The following is a 23,414-nucleotide window of genomic DNA, read 5'->3' as shown; positions in this document are numbered from 1 at the left end:
ATGGGGAATTCCCCCTCTTCCCTTTTCCAATGCAGCTCTCTGTAAAACACAACCTCTCACATGAACGTCCACCATGTGAAGTATATATACGCTCAGGATTTGGGATAAGGTTGGAGGGGCAGAGAGAGACTTGCCTGATTGCTTATATTAAATTTTCACCATTGGCAACCTTACAACCAAGAGTGACAACAACTGATACTGGCTTAAGAGCACACTTGCACTGAACTCCTGAGAGAACCACAGTTCATGCCTCTAAGCCAGAACAGTGTCACTTCAATGGCCAGGCCAGTTGGAGAGGGGTAGAGGGGATGAGAGAATAAAAGATGAGGGGAAGCCCCCATGTATATGAAAAGCAAGTTTATTTACCATAAATGGTGTTTTCCTCACATAGCAGGCTGAATTACCCAATACATGTGGGGAGTCCCAAGCTGTGGGTTGCAGCAGAGCATTTAGTAAGCAACCTGGGCCGCACTGTGGAGAGTAGACTACTGGTTGAACAGGCTATGCAAAACAGCTGTCTGAATTTACTGTCACAGCTTGAGAGGTTGTCTAGACAGTGGTGGAATGTACAACTAAGTCACAGATTTACTGACGATTGCTTATGGAGACAGCTCTCAAAAAAAAAAAAAAAAAGGTGTAGCTCTGACTCAATAAGTCTGAAGAAGAAAAAAAATTGGTAATTGGAAGGCTAGCAAATGAATGACAGTGTGCGATACAGCCGGCCAGCCAATTGGCCAAGGAATGAATGGCCACTGCTACCCACAAACAGACTGGACTGAAGAACACAGAGAACTGATCTACCTGGTAACATGGTAAAACTCTACTTCAGAGATATGGGATGTTCCTTTCACAGAGAAACGAATGAAAAACATCTTATAGAAACAGAGAAACATAGAAATGACGGCAGAAGAAGACCAAACGGCCCATCCAGTCTACCCAGCAAGCTATGTACTTTTTTTTTTTTCACATACTTGTTACTCTTGGGGGTAGATTTTCAAAGGGGTACGTGCGTGTGATACGTGCGTACCCCCCGAAAACCTACCCCAAACCCCCCCCTGCGCACGCTGAGCCTATTTTGCATAGGCTCGGCGGCGCACGCAAGCCCCAGGACGCGCGTAAGTCCCGGGGCTTGCATGGAGGGGGTGTGTCGGCGTTTCGGGGGCGTGGCGCTGGCCCGGGGGCATGGTCGAGGCCTCCGGACCAGCCCCCGGGTCGGGTGATGGCGCGCCAGCAGCCCGCTGGAACACGCAGATTTACGCCTGCTTTCTGCAGGCGTAAATCTGCCAACAAAGGTGGGGGGGGGGGTTAGGTAGGGGAAGGGAGATGGAAGGAAAGTTCCCTCCGAGGCCGCTCCGATTTGGAGCGGCCTCGAAGGGAACAGGCAGCACTCGCTGGGCTCGGCGCACGCAGGTTGCACAAATGTGCACCCCCTTGCGCGCGCCGACCCCGGATTTTATAAGATACACGCGGCTACGCACGTATCTTATAAAATCCAGCGTACTTTTGTTCGTGCCTGGTGCACGAACAAAAGTACGCCCGCGTGTACATTTATAAAATCTACCCCTTGGCTTGTAGTACCTTTTAGTTCTTTTTCCCTTCCACCCCACCATTAATGCAGAGAGCATTGCTGGAACTGCATCCAAGTGAATATGTAGCTTAATTAGGGGTAGTAACCACCGCAATAAGCAAGCTACACCCATGCCTCTGTCCACCCAGACTATGCAATTCGGACCTTGTTTGTTGTTGTCCATATACAGATCCTCTTTTCTACATTCCCCTGCCGTTGTATCAGAGAGCTATGTGTTGAAAGAAGTGTTAGACTTTCTCTCCTGCCGTTGAAGCAGAGTGCTATGCTGGATATGTATTGAAAGCAAAGTATTGGCTTATTTTGGTTTTGGGGAAGTAACCGCTGTAACACGCAAGCTACATCTCACTTTTTTGTGAAGGCAAAACCTTTTTTTCTTTTTCTTCTTCCACATTTCCTCTTGTTGTTGAAGCCCAGAGCAACGCTGGAGTCTCACCAACCGTGTGCATGTACATTGAACAAGGGCATTATCTCCAGGTAGTAGCCCTCATTCTCGTGAGCCACATTAACAATCAACAAATATTAAACAAGCCTAATAATTGGCAATAACTATAGCCTATGTCCTAACCGGTAAATTTACATACTCTTACCCACCCCTCTGTTTTTTTTTTTGGAGACGGCAGCCCTCCATCCTTCCGCTCCGTGAAGGTGATATACCATTAGCATCCCGCTCCGTGAATGCCACTCCAGCCTTCTGCTCCGTGAAGGTGGAACACCGACCACTGGCGTCCCGCTCCGTGAATGCCTCTGTGGCTACTGCCGCTCCGTGCAGTGTTCTGCCGCCTCCTCCCACCCCTGGCCTTGCGGGCCAGGTTATTGCTTATGCCAGGCCTTCATTGGGACACCCCCCATGCTTAGCATATATCCATCCCCACGCTTTCCCCCTATGCAAAGTCCTTGGTGCTCCGCTCCTCCCCTTCCCCCGACACCAAAACTTCCCTCCTATGCAGCGACAAATCTCCTTATGCACCGGTGAGGACCCTGCGTCCGCTACTTTTCGTGGCTGTGACAACTCCACCCCCCCCCCCCACAACAAGTCCTATAATTTGGGCTTCAAGGGCTGCTGCTTCTCCCTTTTGCTACAACAGGTCTAAGGCAATCTCTAGCTCAGCCTTTCTGCGCCCTTCGGTGGCGGCTGTGGCAGCAGCGGCTTACTGTTGTTCTTCTATTCTGAGCCCTTCTATCTTGAGGGCTGCTGCTTGTTCGGCATAGTGTATGCGAGCCACCCCCTCTTCATTCACGTCCTCTAGACTTGATGGATCCACAGTGTTTATCCCATACCCCTTTGAAGTCCTTCACAGTTCTGGTCTTCACCACTTCCTCCGGAAGGGCATTCCAGGCATCCACCACTCTCCATGAAGAAATACTTCCTGACATTGGTTCTTAGTCTTCCTCCCTGGAGCCTCAGCTCGTGACCTCTGGTTCTGCTGATATTTTTCTGACGGAAAAGGTTTGTCGTTGTCTTTGGATCATTAAAACCTTTCAAGTATCTGAAAGTCTGAATCATATCACTCCTGCTCCTCCTTTCTTTCAGGGTGTACATATTTAGATTCTTCAATCTCTCCTCGTATGTCATTCGATGAAGACCCTCCACCTTTCTGGTCACCCTTCTCTGTACCGCTTCCATCTTGTCTCTGTCTCTTTGTAGATACGGTCTCCAGAACTGAACACAGTACTCCAGGTGAGGCCTCACCAAGGACCTGTACAAGGGGATAATCACTTCCCTTTTCTTACTCGATATTCCTCTCTCTATACACGTGTTGAAAATACTCTGTTGAAAACAGAGATCACTCAAAAAGAAATGCAAGACAGATGTGCAGTACCCTTCTATTATGAAAGGACTGCAGTTTTTTACTGGTGTAATCGAAGAGAAAACGACCAGGAATACCACCTTTCAGGTAAGATATTTCAAGAGGCCAATATTAGCTCAACTATGAGGTTGTGTAGTATAGGGGGGTTTGAAATGGGAGGACTTGAGTGCCAGCAAAATGCACTACAATGAAGTAAGAGCAGCATTTCCCATACTTGGAAGCAGCAAGCCACGGTGGCCATAAGGCGCCAGCCTCATTGATGAAGCATTGAGACTTGCTGGTGAAAGAGGAAGTACTGATGCAGATCTTTGGTAAAACAGTGAAGGGAGACAGAATAACCGCCTGATACCTGGATGAAAATATCTGCTATCTAAATCCATATTCTTGTTCAAGGGGCAGTAAATTGGAAGATGTTCTGGACCCCATGAACAGGGAAAAGAGAGTTGTTCAGCACTGAAAGCCCTTGCTTTCAGGTTAAAATGAAGGAAAGTTCATAAGGCATAATGACCTTTCCCCTATGGTAGGAGCGAGTTTGACCCATGGAAGAATAGTCGGGGGGATTAATTAGTGGATGATATGCAAACCAACACCTTGAGTGGGTCATGCCATAAGGAAGAAAAACCTTTTCAAACCCAAGAACGTTAAAGAGTTCTTACTCTTAGCTGCAGGTTGTGGAAAACACACAGACAGTAGGTATACCTCCCACATTAGCTACAAAGAGATGGAGAGGATTTGTATTCATTCGGTAGGATGGAATAAACTAGTTAGCCTTTTTGATGCTTTTCAACATAAGGGCAGCCCATTTATTAGGTTGGAAGACTCTGTTAAGGTGATCTACTGCTGAGTCGGGGACTCTAGGAAAATCCGTTCTGTGAAGATATTTGGCTGATGGTCATGGACTCTGTGGCCCCTTTCTTGTTTTCATAAATTATCAAATGACTCTCTGCATCAATTATCCCCTCCTTTTCATGAGATGGGAGAGTACTTATAGCGCAAACCAGAAAGGTTTGCAATTCTAAGAGGTTTATCTGGAAAAAACCTGTTCCATAACAGAACAGGGTCCCTGAACAGAAGGAACGAACACCAGATATGGGGGGATAATGTATGAAGGGAACAATCCCCAGATCATTAGGTCTAGCCACTCATGAAGGGGCATGTTAATCAGCAAGGAACAAATATAAAAGTGTAATAGATATGATGTGACCTAATCCAACAAGAACTGATGAAGATCTCTCAGGTTCAGGGGCATAAGAGGACCATAAGCCCTGCTACCATCAGATGGCTCAAAAGAAGAATCGCTGAGTGGATCTGATAGGAAGATAATATCTTTCTTCCCCAAAGCAACAACATTTAGGGACTAAGGGCTGAACGAATTTAACTGATATCGACCCCAGCCTTTTGTCTAGACATGTGCACATAACACATTTTTTAGTGGTCTAAATGTGTCCTTGCACCATTAACAAATCAGCAAAGACTTTTGAGCAACCAAAACATCAGAGGGTAGAATTCCATCAGTTTCTAAATATTCATGCACCCCCCCCCCCCGCTTTGAAACAACATATCATGGCAGCATGAGGACAACTTCTGGAACAATGCTCTGAACAGCCTTTGGAAAATAAGGATAAAACTCCTTAAAAAAGGAGAAGGATAGCGGAAGTAGAACCACTTGCCATGCTGTTCAAGAGGAACATGCGCTACCACCATCGGCAAAGGAATTACTTCCTTTAGACAACTGGGGAATCTGAGGTGGTCCAAATAGGAGACCCAACAATGGTGATGCACTAGAATAAAAAAAAAGAGGAAATGTTAACAGTAACACATCCTGTAACAAACAGTCCATCGTGACTATTCTACAACCATTCAAGGAATAGTGGGAAACTATCTTTCATGGAAAGATACATATATGCTTCGGGACCCTATAGAAACTGGGTCTAGGTGCTGCTCGTTAAGTCTCTGAAACAAATATATCATCGGAAATGGGAATATTTATTTATTTTAAAAGTTTTGAAATACCGCCTTCTCCAGAATTGATTGTAGTGGTTTACATCATTACATACATAAAAAGCAAATAAATTAAAATAAAGTTAAATATAATACAGAATAGTACAGCAAAAATGAATATTACTATCTAGGAAATCAAAAAAATATTTCAGTCTAGGATAACATCTTAAGGTTTGGGAGAAAGGTGCTATCAGGAAATACAAGAATGGAATAGGCTGTCAAATATGTACTAAATTAATTCAATATCAAAAGCCTTCTTAAATAAAACTGTTTTTATTCTGCATGTAAATGCAGTTTCATCTGTGCAAACATGTAGAGAATCAGGCAGAGCATTCCAAAGTAAAGGGCTAGCAATGGAAAAAGCCCTCTTTCTAGTAACGTCAAGCCTGGCAATTTTCATTGTGGGGGACATTTAATAAGTTTTTAATCAAGCGAGTGTAGTTGTCTTGCAGGTTTATAGGGTCGTAATAAAGTACAAGTCCAAATAGAAAATTCATCATGGATAAATTTAAATATGGTTGTCAGTACTGTATACTGAATACAAAAATGAACAGGTAGCCAGTGTAGTGAAGCTAGGGTAGGTGGTATATGACTCCAGTATTTAACATTAGTTAAGAGATGGGAAGCTGAATTCTGAATGAATTATAAAGGTCAGGTTATGTAGGCATGCAAGCCCAAGTACAGGGCCTTATAGCAATCAAGTTTAGTAAGTATTAGGCCTGTAAAACCATTCTAAAAGTCACACATGTTCAGTAATGGCTTCAATCTTTTAAGTAGGTGTAGTTTATAAAATGAGGTTTTGACTTCTTCGGAAATGTGAGATTGCATGGATAAATTGATAAGAGTTACACCTAGATTGTGAGATTTCTTTGAAATAGGAATACTAATACCATCAATAGTTAATGAGGTTGGTGGAGGATGGGCAGGATTACTGATTGTAGAGAGAAATAGGAGGTCAATTTCTTCCATTGTAATTCTAATTTATTGTGCGATAGCCAAGTTTTCGCAACATTAATATATAGTGTTAGAAGAGCTAGGGTATCGCTCCAAGATGAATTGTAGGGAATAAAAAAAACTGAATATCATCGGCATAAATTTTGAAGTTCATGCCAAATCCAGAGAAGAGATGAAATAAAGGTAGAAGGTAAATATTAAATAGTAATGCTGAGAAGGCCATTTAACATTGCCATGGATCATACGAGTTGCCGTATGAACATTCCACAGAGAGTTCTGGAGGACTTTGTCCCCCTAACACATTTTGAAGAAAGAAGGGTTTCTTTTTTTTTTTTGTTACTGATATGATGTCTATGCTATGATGGCCCATGGTGGTAATAACGAGAACACTACCATTTTGAAAAAATCTCCTCCTAATAAAATCTAATTATCTTGATGCAGAAATCTGGCAGAAGAGGTCTACTATAGTGATGAGAGCTCCTCTCAAGGAAGGAAAGGAGTCTCCTAAGAAGTTAAGATTAGAGAACCACGGCCCCGAAAAAAAAACCCAAAAACCCAGCTAGTAAGAAGAACCTTGCTGATGTCAGAGGAAGAAAGAAAGGAGACTCCTCTCAAAATAACCTGTCATCTTGTAGTGACTTTGGCCCTTTGCCTGAGGATGTAGAGGGCCAACCAGATATGTATGGGCATACAGAGTCCCAACAATGTAATGAGATTCCCAACAGAGGCAGGGCTCCTTTCTATTGGGATGGTCCTGTGAACGTCTTGGACAAGAATCTCTTGAGATGCTTATGTGGGCTATATAGAGGAGATCCCATCTGGACTACCTGCATTAGGAGAGAGGATCCGGCATATTCTGATGCAGAGAAGTACTTTCAAATTGGAAGCCACTGCTGATGAAGCAGTGCTATTGAGTGTGCCAATGGTGCAAATGCACAGATGGCGCAGCTGCATCAAATGTACCAATTTCAGCGCTGAGACAGATGTTTCAATGATGAAGGAACACGGAGAGCAGCAAAGTTGCAGATGTATAGAGTGCACCAATAGTATAAATGCATATATGCTTCAAGTCCATCGAGGATTTATGTGCATAGCATAGACAGCATCAATGTTGCCGATGTACTGATTAAGAAGACGCAACAAATACAGATGCAGACAGTACTGAAGCACGGACGGTGTGGATGCATCAGCAGATACCAATGCATTGTGCGTTGCTGTATGCAGACGCTCATCATCAATGCAGGGCAGTCTGTACTACTCAACCCCGAGGTTTGGCTTGGTGCTCCGATGGGGGAGTTTTGAGGATCTTCTGCTCAACCCTTTTCCTGGTGAGGCAGATAATGCTGCAATATGAAGGGAGTCCTACTGTGGCTTTTAAGAGACATAAGAACATACCACACTGGGTCAGACTAAGGGTCCATCAAGCCCAGCATCCTGTCTCCAACAGTGGCCAATCCAGGCCATAAAAAGAACCTGGCAAGTACCCAAAAACAAAGTCTATCCCATGTTACTGTTGCTAGTAATAGCAGTGGCTATTTTCTAAGTCAACTTAATTAATAGCAGGTAATGGACTTCTCCTCCAAGAACTTATCCAATCCGTTTTTAAACCCAGCTACACTAACTGCACTAACCATATCCCCTGGCAACAAATTCCAGAGTTTAATTGTGCGTTGAGTGAAAAAGAATTTATGATTAGTTTTAAAATGTGCTACTTGCTAACTTCATGGAGTGCCTCCTAGTCTTTCTATATCCGAAAGAGCAAATAACCGATTAAAATCATGAGAGGTCTAGAACGGGTAGATGTGAAATACTTCTATCATATCCCCCCTCAGGCGTCTCTTCTCCAAGCTGAACAGTCCTAACTTCTTTAGTCTTTCTTCATAGGGGAGCTGTTTATCATTTTGGTCACCCTTCTCTGTACCTTCTCCATCGCAATTATATATTTTTTGAGATGCAGCAACCAGAATTGTACACAGTATTCAAGGTGTGGTCTCACCATGGAGCGATAGAGGCATTATGACACTTTCTGTTTTATTCTACATTCCCTTTCTAATAATTCCCACATTCTGTTTGCTTTTTTGACTGCCGCAGCACACTGAACCAACGATTTCAATGTGTTATCCACTATGATGCCTAGATCTCTTTCTTGGGTGGTAGCACCTAATATGGAACCTAACATTGTGTAACTACAGAATGGGTTATTTTTTCCCTATATGTATCACCTTGCACTTATCCACATTAAATTGCGTCTGCCATTTGGATGCCCAATTTTCCAGTCTCAGAAGGTCTTCCTGCAATTTATCACAATCCACTTGTGATTTAACTACCCTGAATAATTTTGTATCTGCAAATTTGATTAACTCACTCGTTGAATTCCTTTCCAGATCATTTATAAATATATTGAATAGCACAGGTCCCAATACAGATCCCTGAGGCACTCCACTGACCACTCCCTTCCACTGTCTGGTCTGAAGTATCAGCATAGTTCCATAAAGGAAACCACTTTTCTGCAAATATAGTTTTTTTGAAACCACTCCATGCATTCTTCTTGTTTCACATTTTGACGCGGCAAGTTTTCTTTTATTTTCTGTAGCAGCATTGAAAAGTGCTCTTGTGACACTGCAGAAGTAGCGAGCAACTGAAAAACGTTAAAAAGGAAAATAAACTGAAGTAGAAAAACTTGAAACAAAGAAACTGAGGAGAGACTTGAGTGCACATCTTTGCTGTGCTCTGACAAAAAAATGACTGAGGAGGCTCACAAGGCAATGCTCGTGCAGGAATTCCTACATAAGCTCAGAAGAGCCCTACTAGCTTGGAGAGACGAGTCTGTTCAGTGACATCACCCACATGTAATGGCTAATTCAGTCTGCTTATTGATGCAAAAATGATGAAAGTTCATAGTTCTGCAGACCAGGTTAAGGCAGGTTACAACAGTACTGGAAGCCCAAAAAGGAGAAGAAAGGCACTTTTGCAGGACAATATTCAAACTCCAGAATATGAAGTGACTTATAACAACATTTATTTTTAAAAAACTGACTCTACAGTTCTGATAACTTATATGCTGAATGATGGCATCAGAAATGTGTGTCCCTGGTATCAAGGCAGGAAAGCATCTCAGCCCTGGTCCACATACCCACCTGCCCGATTCTAAATGACCACAACATGGAAAGAAAGATGAGTGAAATTATAGTGCTGGAGCACTAAAGGCTTTCTCCTCACCAACAGCTGTCCAACTGTAGTCTGAGGATCCCTGGAAGTGCTATAATTATCTGACTATGCTATTAAATGCTGTTGTCAGAACTAGCCCAGACAAGAACAGAATGCTCCCAAAAAGGCTTTGAATGCTAGTCTAGAAGAATGTCAGCTCTGCTAAAATGAAGAATGGTACACTTGCTTTAATTCCAATGGGTGACAGCAAAAGCAAAGTTGTTAAAATGTCACAGTGGAAGGCAGCGAGGCAAACAGTAAGTCACAAGATCACTGAGATTTCATTTATCACCCCAACGCTACATCAGTATTTGTTTCTGAAATATGGATATGATATTATAAGGGAAAGAAAATCAGCTGTTAAAGGAGGATAAAATGTGGAGTTATTTTAGACCTAATCATTAGTGGAACACACTGTATGATTCAGTGCAAGAGGTAATAATGTTGGGGTCACTTGGCAATAGTGATCGTAACTCGATCAAATTTGACTTGATAACTGGAAAAAGGATGCTAAGGAAATCTACTATAATACCATTTAACTTTCAAAACGGAGACTTTGATAAAATGAGGAAAATTAGGAATAAACTGAAAGGAGCAACTGTAAACGTTTAAGAGTTTATATCAGGCATGGACATTGTTTAAAAATACCATATTAGAAGCCCAGACCAGATGTATTCCATGCAGTAAAAAAAGGTGGAAAGAAGGCCAAATGACTGCCAGTATGGTTAAAAGGTGAGGTGAGAGGCTATTCTAGCCAAAACATGGAAAAGGGCTCTGAATGAAGAAAAACAGGAAACAGCATAAGCACTGGCAAGTTAGATGCAAAATTTGAAAAGAAGTTTGCTGTGGAAGCAAAAACTCATAATAAAAAACTTTCAAGTACATTCAAAGCAAAAAGCCTGCTTAGACCATTAGATGATCGAGAGGTAAAAGGGGTATTAAAGGAAGACAAAACAGAGTTTAACTGAATCATTTGCTTTGGTCTTTACGGAGGAAGATGTAAAGCAGATATCCATGCCTGAAGTGATATTTAAAGATGATGATTCAGAGGAACTGAAAGAAATCTCAGTAAACCTGGAAGATGTAATAGGGAAAACTGACAAACTAAAGAGTATCAAATCGCCTGGACCAGATGGTATACATCCCAGAGTGCCAAAAGAACTTAAAAATAAAATTGCAGGCCTACTATCAGTAACCTGTAAACTATCATTAAAATCAGCTATAGAACTTGAAGATTGGAAGGTGACAAACGTAACGCCAGTTTTTAAAAAAAGATTCCTGGGGTGATCCACAGATAAGTAGATTTCCTCTTTTGCAGCCTCTGGATTGAGGCAAAACATGAGCTCATGTCGGTAGCATGTGTGTATGCTCCTAAACCCTAACATCGGATGGCAAGCAATTGAAGATTTTATGGTTCACTGCACATTGGTTCTATACCAGTTGCTCATTAGGTGCATTTGAAATTTCATTGGAAGAAATTTTCCAAACGAAGACAGTAAAAGTGGAATGTTGTTGGAAGGTAGTCAAGCAGTGATACCATTTGATGCCAATATTTTGGGCAATAGAAGATTTTCTTTATTGGTAGGATTTTTTTCTGCAAGGGTGGTAGGTTGTGTCAAACGGTGATATATGAAGGATTTTATTGGGGATTTTTTTGTGTTTGTTACTTGTAATACAATACTGTATGTTTTAATCTATACACAGAGAGAGAGAGAGAGAGAGAGAGAGAGAGAGAGAGAGAGAGAGATATTTATGAATATTTTGTTAAAATGTATGTATTATATAAAATTTGCATACATTTTGAAATTGTAATGTGATAGATTTTATATTTTCTATAAAACACACATTTTCTCTATATTTGTCCCACTGTATTTTGGTAGGTTAGTGAACTTAACCAGTTATATTCCTTTACCTGATAAGGATTATCTATGCCTCTCCCAGGTTCTCTTAAAATACTACTACTGTTTTTGCCTCCACCACTTACACTGGGAGGCTGCTTCATGCATCCAACACCATTTCCTTGAAAGTCTTTGATTTTACTCTTGAGTCATACCCCCTTTGAACCTTATACCACAGCTTCCTGTTACAAAACATTCCATCCACGAAAAAGATTCAATTCCAGTGCCCAGCCCATAGCTCTAAGGTATATGAAGGTAGCATAACATTCTTTTAAAAAGTTATTCCCTTTATAACAAATAATCTTGTACACACTGGGTAAAACTGATTAATATGTAGAGACCCACTGGTCTCCAGTAAATGGCCCTAGATCCCTGCCCTGGGTTTTCCAGCTTAGTGGGAGATACCATTTCTGTGAGGCACCTCCCCTTGAGGCTGGCTGTGAATGGTAGCGCTCCTTACCACTAGGCCCCCCACAAGTGAACTTGTGGGGGGCCTAGTGGCCTAGAGTGTGGTCATTCTAAGTTGGCTTCCGGAGAGTAAGGAGCCATTTCGGGAGTTGGTTTATTTTTTTAGGAGCCCACTGCGATGCACCCCTTGCAGGTCAGGGTCTGCCTCTAGAAATGGAAGGAGAGACTTTGGTTTAATATATTGGGGCAATTTTTTCCGACTTTGCTGGGGGGCTATCCTGGCCCCATTTTGGAGAAGCTCAAGCCCCAAATCCAGTGGCCAGGGGCAAGAAGACCTGTGTGCCATTTCCCCTGAAATGGAAGTACATCAGTTATTCATCAGCTCAAGTGAATTTTGGACCGTGACATTGTTTTGTCCCTCTTTGGGTTGTGAGAAGGTTAAGTACCACCCTCCTCACCGTGAAGTTGGATTATATTAGCTTGGGTTTTTTTTTTTTTTTGGTTTTTTTTTTATTACTGACCTTTTCTCTAGAGAGGTCACATCAGGAGGAGTCCACAGTATGAAGGAACAGAGAGAAGAGACAGAGATGGAGATCCCCAGTGATGGGCCTCCAAGATCTTGAGACAGAGGACAGAAGCTGGAGAAAGTACCTGAGGTCCACACAAGTCTGGTTCTATTTCCATAGTAAGGAGGGTCCTCCTCACACATAAGACATTCCTTGCCCATCTGGGATTTCCTTATCAGCTCTTTGAGGTATAAGCAGGCACTAGCCCAGGTCCATGAGCTGAGGACACATACACAGGAAGAAGAGTCCACATTATAAATATCCCAGTGAGAGCACAGATGTATAGTTTGGACATTATTTTATTTCTTAAGTATCACAGTGAAGTTTAAGCTGAGCACCCAAACTATGTCCTGTTTGATCCCTGCGAAGCAGCGTCACATAAGGTTAGAGACATTGCATTGTGCGCACACACACACAGGAAATCCACATCCCTGACTGAGCCTAGAAGATTAGTCTTCAGCCCTCCCCCCGAAAATACTCACTCCTTGGGACTCAGAGGGTGGACATAGCAGAAGAGTTAGTCCCAGAGAGTAAATTATTTTTGTGTGCCCTCAAGATACAGTAAAATCCACGAAAAAGAGAGAGTTACAAGTGGTTTCCAATCCTGCTTGTTGGGTTTTCAGATAATCCACACTGAATATGCAGGAGACATTGGTTGGGGGGGGGGGGTCCCTAAGAACAGGGTTGGGAACCACAGGGTTATAATCACAAACAGTGCCAAACAACTGAAGAAAATTCCAGTCTGATATCAGAAGGAGCCATTTATGACTTTTTGAGTACATGGTTGCTGCCCTATGTAGTTATGGACTGTAGCACATACTGTGCAGTACCCTGAAATGGAAAGATTTTATTATCTGCTGATCCTCAGGAATGGAGAGAGCCTAAACGTTCTTTACCAGCAGTATTTCATTTCTTCTAAAATCAAAAAAAAGGGGAGGGGGAGGTGATAAATTTATAATTATTAGAGGGATAACTTCCCCATGTGGGAGCCATCAATTGGTGGATTCCCAGCATATAAAACTCCAGCCACCATTTTGTGGTGTGGAAGTCCAAGGTGACCCTTCCAGGAGCAGCATGGTTCTTCATGTTCCCTGTTCTCATTATTTTGCTGAGAAAGGACTCTGAAGCCCTTGTGGTTGAGACCTGGGGTAAAACGTAAGGATACAGAGTGCCTTTCCTTATCTGAGTACCAGGTTTTTGAGACCTTTTTCTTTGCCAGTGAGGGAAGTTTTCCACCCTTCTCACCTCAGTTCCTTGGTCTCCCTAACTGAGGGTGCAGCATCCTGTTTGATTTTTGCTGAGTACTTCCAGGATCCAGGGACTCAAGATATTTTCCATTTTTTTTTGTTCTACAAGAGGATGGTTTATCTTTCATCGAGAGCAGATCACAGGACCGCCAGTATCTTCCAAGAGGGATGAATGGAAGAATGGAGAATTTTTGTATCACTTTTAAGGTTCACTATCATCTCAAGGAGATAATAGATATCACCAGCAGGAAGGCTGTTTAGAAGAGAACTACAGGAGAGGTAGGAAAATTATAATTTTTTTCCCATAAAATACACCACATTGACTAATGAGATATTTCCATCAATTCTGAGGGAGTGGCCCCTAGCACCTGACTGGGCAGGAGAATAACTAAATTTTACAAATGGCATTCAAAGAGCATTAGAAGAACTTGGAGAGAGAGAGAAGAGTCACAAATGTAATAAGAAAACCCTGGAATTGAATTTGTACATCGTGTTCTGAGAATAACCAAAGCTGTAAAGAACTTTTCCATCAATTACAAAATTCAACAATAAAAGTTATGCTGGAAACCATAACAGTCTCCAGCTTGATTATTACTGCTGATTACAACTAAGAAATCGTCAGTGCCATTTACAATGAACTGTAAAGTGGAATTTGACATAAAGCAGTGCACAACCCCTAGAAGATGAATCTTCTGCCCCCCTCCAGGGGAATCTTGGACCTTCAGATAGTGATATCATAGGAAGACTGACATGTGTGTTTGAAGTGTGGTTCCTGGGATCCTATCCGGGGACTATCAGCCCAGAGGTTACAGGTAAGAGCAAAACATAACCATTTCTCTAATCAAGACGTAATCATAATCACCCTTAGGAATGATCAGCACAAAAAAAAATGATATTGCCTCTGTATGAGACCCTAGCGAGACCTTGTTTGGAACAGTGCATGCAGTTCTGGAAACCACACCTTCAAAAGGAAATAAACTGGATTGTGCTGATCCGGAGGGTGGCTGCTAAAATCATCATTCTAACGCATTTGGGGACAAACAAAATCTAAACATGTATACCTCAGAGGAAAGCGGGACGGGGAGATATGATAAAGACATTTAAACATTTCCAAGGTTTCTATGCTTAGGAGGCGAGCCTCTTTCAAAGGAAAGGAGGGGATGAGGGTGATAAAACAGAGTAGGAGTCAAGAGTAATCTAAGGAAATATTTCTTCACAGAGAGAATAGTGGATGCAGGGAACAACCTCCCCAGGGAGGGGGAGGAAATAGTGACAACATCTGAATTCATGGGCTCTCTGAGGGAGTGGTATGGATGGGCAGACTAGACAGGCCGAATGGCCTTTCTCCCATTCTGTTTCTATGTTTACTTTTTTTGGCCTGGTAATTGCTTCCCCCACCCCCCCCCCGTGCTGGTATCCTGGCACTAAAGACATTCATTCCCAACTATCCAGGGATTTTCCCTCCCATTTCTATAGATCCTCCCCACTACCTCCATTGTCAGTCTGGTCAGGAGCTGGCCTCCCGGTATTGCCCTTACAGATGCTCACAACGCCCTTGTTCCAGGGTGTGGAATTCCTGATTCGGACATCAAACCAGGGACTCTCCGCACAGCAGCATGCAGCACTGCCATTGAGCTGACCTAGCCGGTTTCATTTTAACGTTTTACTGAACACACATCCACTTGGTTACAAAAGAAAGACCAACAATCAAGTTGCAGGTGACAGTCTCTTATGAGAGTAAACCGATACACTTGTGACCAGTTTTCAAAAGCTGTGCTTCCTTCAGACGGCCAATGTAACACGAGCTCATTTTGCAGACGGGAGGAGAAAGAGAACAAGTCCAGAAAGCAAGTCACAGATGCACTTGGTCAGTCCACCTGCTGACCATTCATTCTTTGGTTTGTAATGCTACCGCATGAAATGTATAGGTGGGCATGGGCAGGTCCCAACTAGAAGTTAACGAACACATCACATGAACTGTTACATTTATAAAAGGGCAGTCTCACAGTTCGCGTTCCACCCCTGTCGCTAGGAGTTCCCCAGTCTCTGTATTTCACCTCAGCCGAGCTTTAGAACTATAAAAGCATTCACGTTGGATGCATCCATCTGTGTGGCTTTCTGAAGACTCCTAACCCTTTCATTTTCAGGGGAGCGCTCCATTCAGGGGAATGATTTTGTTGTGACAGATCCTTCCATTTTTGTCAAGGGAGGATTACATTCTTTTCCCCGTACACCACATTTGGGAAGCGAGCTATGCTCTGGTGCAGCCATAAAAGTATTTATTGCTCTTTGCAGCTGGAACCTCAGGCTAGCTCTCTCACGGTCTCTTTCCCCCAGGGTCTGGATCCTTCTTCTATTTTGCGAGTGTATCTTCCAGGACCCAAAGTGCTAAGGGTGACTTGGATGCACATCTCTGTTTACCCCTGGGGAGTGGTGGTTTTTTTTTTTCTAATGTGCGTGCAGTACTGAGCCCAAAACAACAATGCTGGAGTCATTGGGTTAATGTTCAAATAAAAAAAAAAAAGAGACTTTACTGATGGGCAAGTAAGTTTTGTGAAGAGACAATGATAAAAGAATCCTCTGCACCACAAATATCTTTCTGTTTTCTTACAGTCTTTTCTGTCTGTGCTTGGCTCTCTAGACCAATACCAGGAAACTTCCACCCTCCAGGGGTTCCCAGGTGGGCAGGGTATCCTTTAGCTGGGGGGAAGGGGTTTTCCAAGCTGGTAAAAAAATAGCCAATACAGTCCTTGGCACAGATAGTCAACTCCTCTCTCTCCCGAGGGGGTGAAGACACCAGACAGGTGTCCTCTGTCATCTTTACTTTGCTCTTATTCACTGTTAGATGATCTTCTGTTATTTTGCTAGTTTCTCTTGGATCCCAGATGGGAGGGATCCCCTGGAAACAGGCAGCGTGCGCCCTGCTCCAATGCAGGAAGGAAGGGGCAACCAACCAAACAAGTTTCCTCCTGGATCTCGAGCTCTTTCCCTTTCAACAAAACCTAACACCGGACGTCCTCCTTGCAGCAGGTCAACCCCTCCTCCCATCTACGCTGAAGGTGCAGGGTCTTCCCTAACCCGGGCAGCCCCAGACACAGCATTCCCCGTTCCCTGAGCCCAGTAGCTACCCAGGATCTTACAAGGAGCCTACCAAGAAAGTGTACCAAAATACGGCAAACAACCCAAAACCACCCAGAGGAAAAATCCCAACCAGTCAGAGAGTGGACTGGAAAAGGAATACGTCACCACCCTTATCAGGATCCCCAGGCAGGGTGTGCCTGGCTGCTCTTATTGGGCCTAAAAAATCCAACACAGAAAAAGCTCCTCACTACCTCCTAGCAAACCAATAGGGACTGCCCCCGACTCTCTGGAGAGGGCTGCTTAGATAACTTTCAGGGAGGACAGTCATTCCAGCACCCTCAAAGGGGGTGCATTTCAATGGTAACCTTCCCCGTGCGCTAACCTATACTGCTCTAAGGATTCACCCAGGCCATACTGTCTGTTACATTATATACTGAAACATACAGGAAAAGGTATTAAATGGACAGAAGGAAAGTGAACTGCACGGGGTGAAATACCAGCAGAGAACTGAAGAGTCTTAATGTTTGCATATCATGGTAGGGATACAATATTTATAATATTATTGTATATATAGTGTGTGTGGATCCACTATAAAAATCCCCAAAACAAGTTTTTCCCCCAGCTCCTATCAACTCTTACCACCTCAATCCCAAGTTCTACACCATTCTCATGAAAACCCTTCCTACAGGAAGGACCAAGCCAGGTGAAAGCAGGCCATGCAAAAATGTAAAACTGGGTAGAGTTGAAGAGGCTTCCTGTCTGACTGTGGTGCCCTCAGGGAGCTTTAAAATCAGTGACGTCCTTTGTATGTGCTAAAGTAGCATGGATGCTTTGTTAGTCCACTTGAATGCACGGAAATAAAAGGTTAACAAACAGAAATAAAACCTAGGGTGATGCTGAGAAGTTGACAGATTGTGGATGCCCTTTAAAGGGGTAATGGATCCCATAAATGGAGGAGCGATGTTGGACCTGATACTCACATGGAGATAAAAATCGCTAATGTCCAAGCAGGTGTCTACCTGAGCACCAGTGATGGTGGGATGAAGCAGCCAAGGCATAGAGCAGGCACATGAGGACCACAGTCCTGGATTTCAAAACTCCAATTTTGGTAAAAATGGGGACATAGCTTGAGGAGGAGGAGGAGCTAGAAGCCTGGCAATAGATGGGTGAAGTGGAACAGTGGTCCAAATTAAAAAGGCGCTATAATAATGGCAACAAATCGTTATGTAACAAAAGTAAATAAAAGAGAAAAAGGAAACAGATATGGTTCACTGAAGAGATGGCTGAAAAAAAAAAAAAAAAAGGCAAAAAGATCAGCATTCAAAAAGTAAAAAAGGAATTCCAGAGGAACGGACTCAAGAGAACAAAAGCTCAAGTGGAAGAAAGGATTGCCAAAGAAGCAAAGCATGGTGGCAAGACATTTCTTTTCAGGCAGGTTTTCTCCAAGTAAAATCCAGCGAGTGCTCTATTGCTCACAAAGATGTTGAGAAGTGGTCCCAGAAGCGACCCCTGAGGCAGTGCACTTACCTCTGTTCTCTCTTCAGGGCAGGCTCCATTTATATCAGAGAAAGGAGGAAGGCCAGCGGTGGCACTGTGAAACTGAAAAGGAGACAAGGAGCAATGGATGGAGAAAGATTAAGAAATAGCAGAAATATTAAACAAATACTTCAGCTTGGTGTTTGCAAAAGATACCATGGAGAAGGCCCTCCGAGTGGCAAGAGCTCAGATGTGCGTGGGGTAGACACCAACACCATCTTACAGAGGAGAGTGGGTGAAGTGGCAAAACAGAAAGTGGGCAAAGGCCATGGGGCCGGATGAAAGTATCCTGCGATGTACAAGGGAGCTAAGAGCGGTGCTGGCGGGTCTGCTGATGGACCTGTTCAATACATCCTTGGCAACGGGAGTGGTGCCGCAGGACTGATGAAGAGCAGTTGGGGTCTCGCTTCACAATAGCAGTAGCAGGGAGGAGGTTGGAAACTACAGGCCAGTTATGAAATAATGAATGGAGACTCTACTGAAGGAGAGGATAGTGACCTATCTAGAATCCAGTGGGTTTGCAAGATGCAAGGCAACATAGCACCTTCCTCTGGTAAAACTATCAAACAAACCAGATGGATTTTTCTGATTGGGCGACTGGAGAATTAGATCAAGGAAGAACGCTCAATGTGATTTACTTGGACTTCAGCAAAGCATAGGAGGCACATAATAAAATAAGAAGCCTAGGAGTGGGTCCCAAAGCAGGAAATTGACTTCCAGATGACAGATTAATGGAATCTATTCTGAAGACAGATGAGTGGAGAGCTTCAAGGGTAGGTTCTGGGACCTGTTCTGTTTAACATCTTTGTTACCAATATCACAGAGAAGATAGAAGGAAAGATTTGTCTTTTTGCAGGTGACAGAGTGGACACCCCTAAAGGAGTAGAGAAAATAAGTGATCTAAGAAAGTACGAAGAGTGGAGGAAGGTTTGGCAGCTGGGATTCAGTGCCAAGAAGTGCAGAGTCATGCATTTGGGGTGCAATGACCCAAAGGTGCTGTTTGTGATGGTGGGTGAGAGACTGATGTGCACGGACTGGGAAAGAGACTTCAGGTGATAGGGTCTGATGATCTAAAAGGTAGCAAAGCATTGTGATGAGCCAGTGGCTAAAGTTAGAAGGATGCTGGACAGCATAGAGAAACATAACCAGCCGCAAAAAAAAATAAATAAAAATTATTTATTTATTTTTTATTTAACCATTTTTATATACCGGCATTCGTAGGACACATCATGTCGGTTCACAATTAACTGAGAAAGGAAATTACAATGAACGAGGATAGAGAGAGTCAACGATATTACAATGAGCTAGGAACAAGGATAGAGAGATAAATAAAAAGATAAATAAAAAGATAGAGAGATAAATAAAAACGAACAAGGATAGAGAGATAAATAAAAAGAAGGAGGTGATAATACCCTGATAATACCCAGGTCCGAATAGTTCTGTGTTCAGTTTGGGCGACTGTATCTCAAATAGGATAAAGACAGGATGGAAGTGGTCCAGAGACAAAATGATGTGGGGTCTGCACCAAAAGACTTATCAGATGAGACTGGAAGACCTAACTGTATATCCTGGATGAGAGGACAGAGAGGGAGATATGATACAGACTTTAAAAATACCTTAAAAGAATAAATAATGCACAAGAATCTAAGCTTTTCCGATGGAAAGGAAGCTGTAGAACAAGGGATCGTGATTTGAAACTCCAAGGGGGAGGAGACTCTGGAACAATGTTAGGAAATATTTCTACATGGAAAGGGTGATGGATGCAATGCAGTGCCCTCCTGGAAGAGGTGGTGAAGTCAAGAGTGGTAATGGAATTCAAAAGGTCATGGGATAAACACAGAGGATCCCTAACGGCTAGAGGTTAGAAATGAAGAAAAGCAGGTAACATTTCTGCACAGAGCAGCAGTTATTAACCTTAAGAGAAGGCACTAGGATTGGGGGGGGTTGCAGCTGCACAGAGCAGCGGTTACCATCCGAACAGCTTGCTGGGCAGACTGACTGGCTGGACAATTTGGGTCTTTAATTGCTGCTATTTACTATAATGTTACTACTGAACCAACTTAATATTGCTGTGAACTCAAAATCACAGCACGCTTAACATCACCACATACAGAGGCATATATTCAGAGAAAGCTGAGCTTCAGGCAGAAAATTCCCTAAGTTTAGGAACCTAAAACAGAGGCACCTATATTTAGTCACCAAACAGACCAATTCAGTAAATGTCGCGGGAGAGCGCCCACGATTCAGTATTTAAATTAGGGCCCGCGGTAAAAAGAGGTGCTAGGGACACTAGCACGTCCCTAGCGCCTCTTTTTTTGACAGGAGCGGCGGCTGTCAGCGAGTTTGACAGCCGACGCTCAATTTTGCCGGCGTCGGTTCTCAAACCCGCTGATAGCCACGGGTTCAGAAACTGGACACTGGCAAAACTGAGCGTCCAGTTTTCAAACCACGAGCTGTGGGTCGATTTTAAATTTTTTTTTTTAATTATTTTTTACTTTGGGACCTCCGATTTAATATCACCATGACATTAAGTCAGAGAATGTACAGAAAAGCGGTAAAAACTTTCCCAGCGCCAGCAGAAATTAATGCCTACCTTTGGGTAGGCGCTAATTTCTGAAAGTAAAACGTGCGGCTTGGCTGCACATTTTACTTAGTGAATCGCGCGGGAATACCTAATAGGGCCATCAACATGCATTTGCATGTTGCGGGCATTATTAGTTTCGAGGGGGGAGGGTTGGACGCGCGTTTTCGACACGCTATTACCCCTTACTGAATAAGGGGTAAAGCTAGTGTGTCGAAAACACGCATCCAAATGCGGGTTAACAGTGCGAGCGCACTGTACTGTATCGGCCTGAAAGTCAGGAAGCCAATGCTGAAATCAGCAGCAGGTGCCTAATTTACTTCCCCTACCCTGAACCCACCATTGGTGCCTCCCATTTTTTAGGGACTGAGTGAAAATAGGCACCTAAATTAAGGCAATCAGCATTAGTCAAGATTTTGAAAGGAGACAATTTTGGTTCCTAACTCCCAAAGTTAGTTATTTAAAATTAAAAAAAAAAAACCAAACAACTATTTGTTACCTTATTTTTTCTGTTCTCCCCACCAAAAAAAAAAAAACAAACCCTCCTTGTTTTTTGCTTCAAACTTAAAAACAGCAATGAGACCTTTGTTACAATTTGTGATAACAAAAAGTTAATTTAAATGGGACAGGAGACCCAACATGATGTCAAAGTCAATAAGCTCAGATGAGGTACCACTGAAAATAAGGAATCAAGCAGTACAATTATAGGTCATAGACCACTGCAGGTAAAAACAGAACCTCTACAAAAGTCAGGGTGATCCTTAAGTCAAGTCCTTCCACTTCAGCACCACGGCTTCTAGTCTGCAAAATCCCTAAGCCACAAAAAAGGGTCAAACATCTGCAGATACTGTGACCCTTCTTTCTCTCAGGCTACAAAATAGGCAGTTGGACCACCTTGGGGTGGGGGTGGGGGGGTGAATTTTTGCTTTTTTTGTTTTGTTTAGTTTTTTTTACACAGAGATTTGCGCCGGTGCATACGTTTCTTGTAGGCTTCCGAATTTTGCAAGAGCAGAAGCCGAGGAGTTGGGTGCCCTGAAGATGGCAGCAGGTCTGGTCCTGCAGCCAAGGGTTTCCACTGCACAAGCTGGCACCGATCCGAAAAAAGCTGAAACCAGTTACGGCCGACCTGTGTGCCACTTCTAGCAAAAGGCACTCCAGATTGTGTATTTTGCAGGTATAACTCACTCATATGCCGGGGGGGGGGGGGGGGGGGGGGGGGGAAGAGCGCTCTGGTGGATTTTTCCTTTAAAAAACTCTTATCGTGGGTTCAGTTAAATCTCAAATGTAGGCAAATGTGGCTGTCTATGCATTCATTTTAAGAAATTAAAATAAACATTAAACCCCAATTATCTGAAAGCTTGTCAGTTACTTTTGATTTCCCCCAACGTCAAAACCCTCTCAGGTTACCTGACGCTTTGATCTGGGGAGTATCAAAGTCTGCTGCGTTAATTTGCAGTGTCCCGGGGCCTGGGCAACTATAATACTCGTATGGCAGGTGCTGCTTATACCACAGTATTTTGGCAGCCACAAGCAAACTATTCTTTACACTTGTGATCCAACTGCCCTATAAACATCGATGCTATCCCTTACATGCCAATAACCTAACTGTACAAACAATGACACGTTAACGCCCCCAATATACACACACAACTCAGTCAAGTACAGAGCACAAACAACTTTCCCGAAATGCAAAACCCGACCGACTGGCAGCCTGGAGTGCACCGCATAGGTTGGGTATTACCTCTCCTTAACGCGCAGCGCGGACGCATTCGCTCTCTGCTCTCCTCCGGCGCTGACACGGGAGGATAAGAAGAGCAGATGTATCAAGGCTGCGCGCTCGCTCGCTCTCTCGCTCTCTCTCTCTCCCTGCCGCGTCTATGGAAGGGGGAAGGAGGAGGAGGAGGGAAACGTAGTAAATCAGGCCCATTATGCTGCCGATCCTGCCGATGACAATGGGCCGGGCTCCGGAGCCCCGGGGGGACAGCTCGCCCGTGGCGGCCGCCTTGCAGCAGATGGCCCAGTGCAGCCTCGCCTGCCGATAAGACAAAAGAAGGTGCCGCCGTACCCGAGGGGAGCCGGGCTGCACCGCTCAAGTGGGCGGCTTGCCAGCCGCTGCGAGCCCGGCGCGGCGTTAGGTAAGGAGGAAGCGAGCCGGGAGGGGGGCGCGATCTCTCACCTGCACGGGAGCCCGCCCCCGCTGGCTCCGAAACGTTGGCATCCACCGCTCCGGCGAAGGCTGTGGCCGAAATCGGGGGGGGGGGGCGCGCACGTGCGGCTTCCTTCAAGTTTTCCTGACAAGGTGGGACGAAAGGGATTCGGAATGGGCAGGTCGGGGGGGGGGGGGGGGGAGAGAGAACGTAAAAAAAAAAAAAAAAAAAGGGGGATGGGGTGGGGGAGAAAGTCCAATGAAGGGAGCGTCCCTCCGGCTTGTGGAAGATCCGAGTGCAACGTTTACGTTTCAGGGCGCCGGGGCCGGGCCGCTCCGCGCCAGGTCCGACGGAGCAGCACGAAATAAAGGCAGAGGCGCCTGGCAGGAAGT

The 23,414-nt window shown here is 43.9% G+C and overlaps 1 protein-coding gene across 2 annotated transcripts in view; it reads right to left on the bottom strand.

The window, feature by feature from the left end:
• The window catches only part of PTPN14 (protein tyrosine phosphatase non-receptor type 14), a 277,012-nt gene extending 253,810 nt beyond the window's left edge, over positions 1 to 23,202 (bottom strand). Inside the window, exon 1 of one of the 2 annotated variants that reach the window (XM_029593207.1) lies at positions 23,052 to 23,202. The gene's annotated coding sequence lies outside the window, so the exon portion shown is untranslated. Of the gene's footprint in view, positions 1 to 22,616; positions 22,727 to 23,051 lie in introns of those variants that run through there. The other variant, XM_029593208.1, reaches the window with a different exon arrangement.
• Between the last annotated feature and the right edge of the window lie 212 nt (positions 23,203 to 23,414).

Source organism: Rhinatrema bivittatum, chromosome 3 (genome assembly GCF_901001135.1).
Source record: "Rhinatrema bivittatum chromosome 3, aRhiBiv1.1, whole genome shotgun sequence".
In the NCBI taxonomy this organism is placed as follows: Eukaryota; Metazoa; Chordata; class Amphibia; order Gymnophiona; family Rhinatrematidae; genus Rhinatrema; species Rhinatrema bivittatum.
Note: the sequence above shows the minus strand (reverse complement) of the source record. Positions and strands in the feature narration are given on the sequence as shown.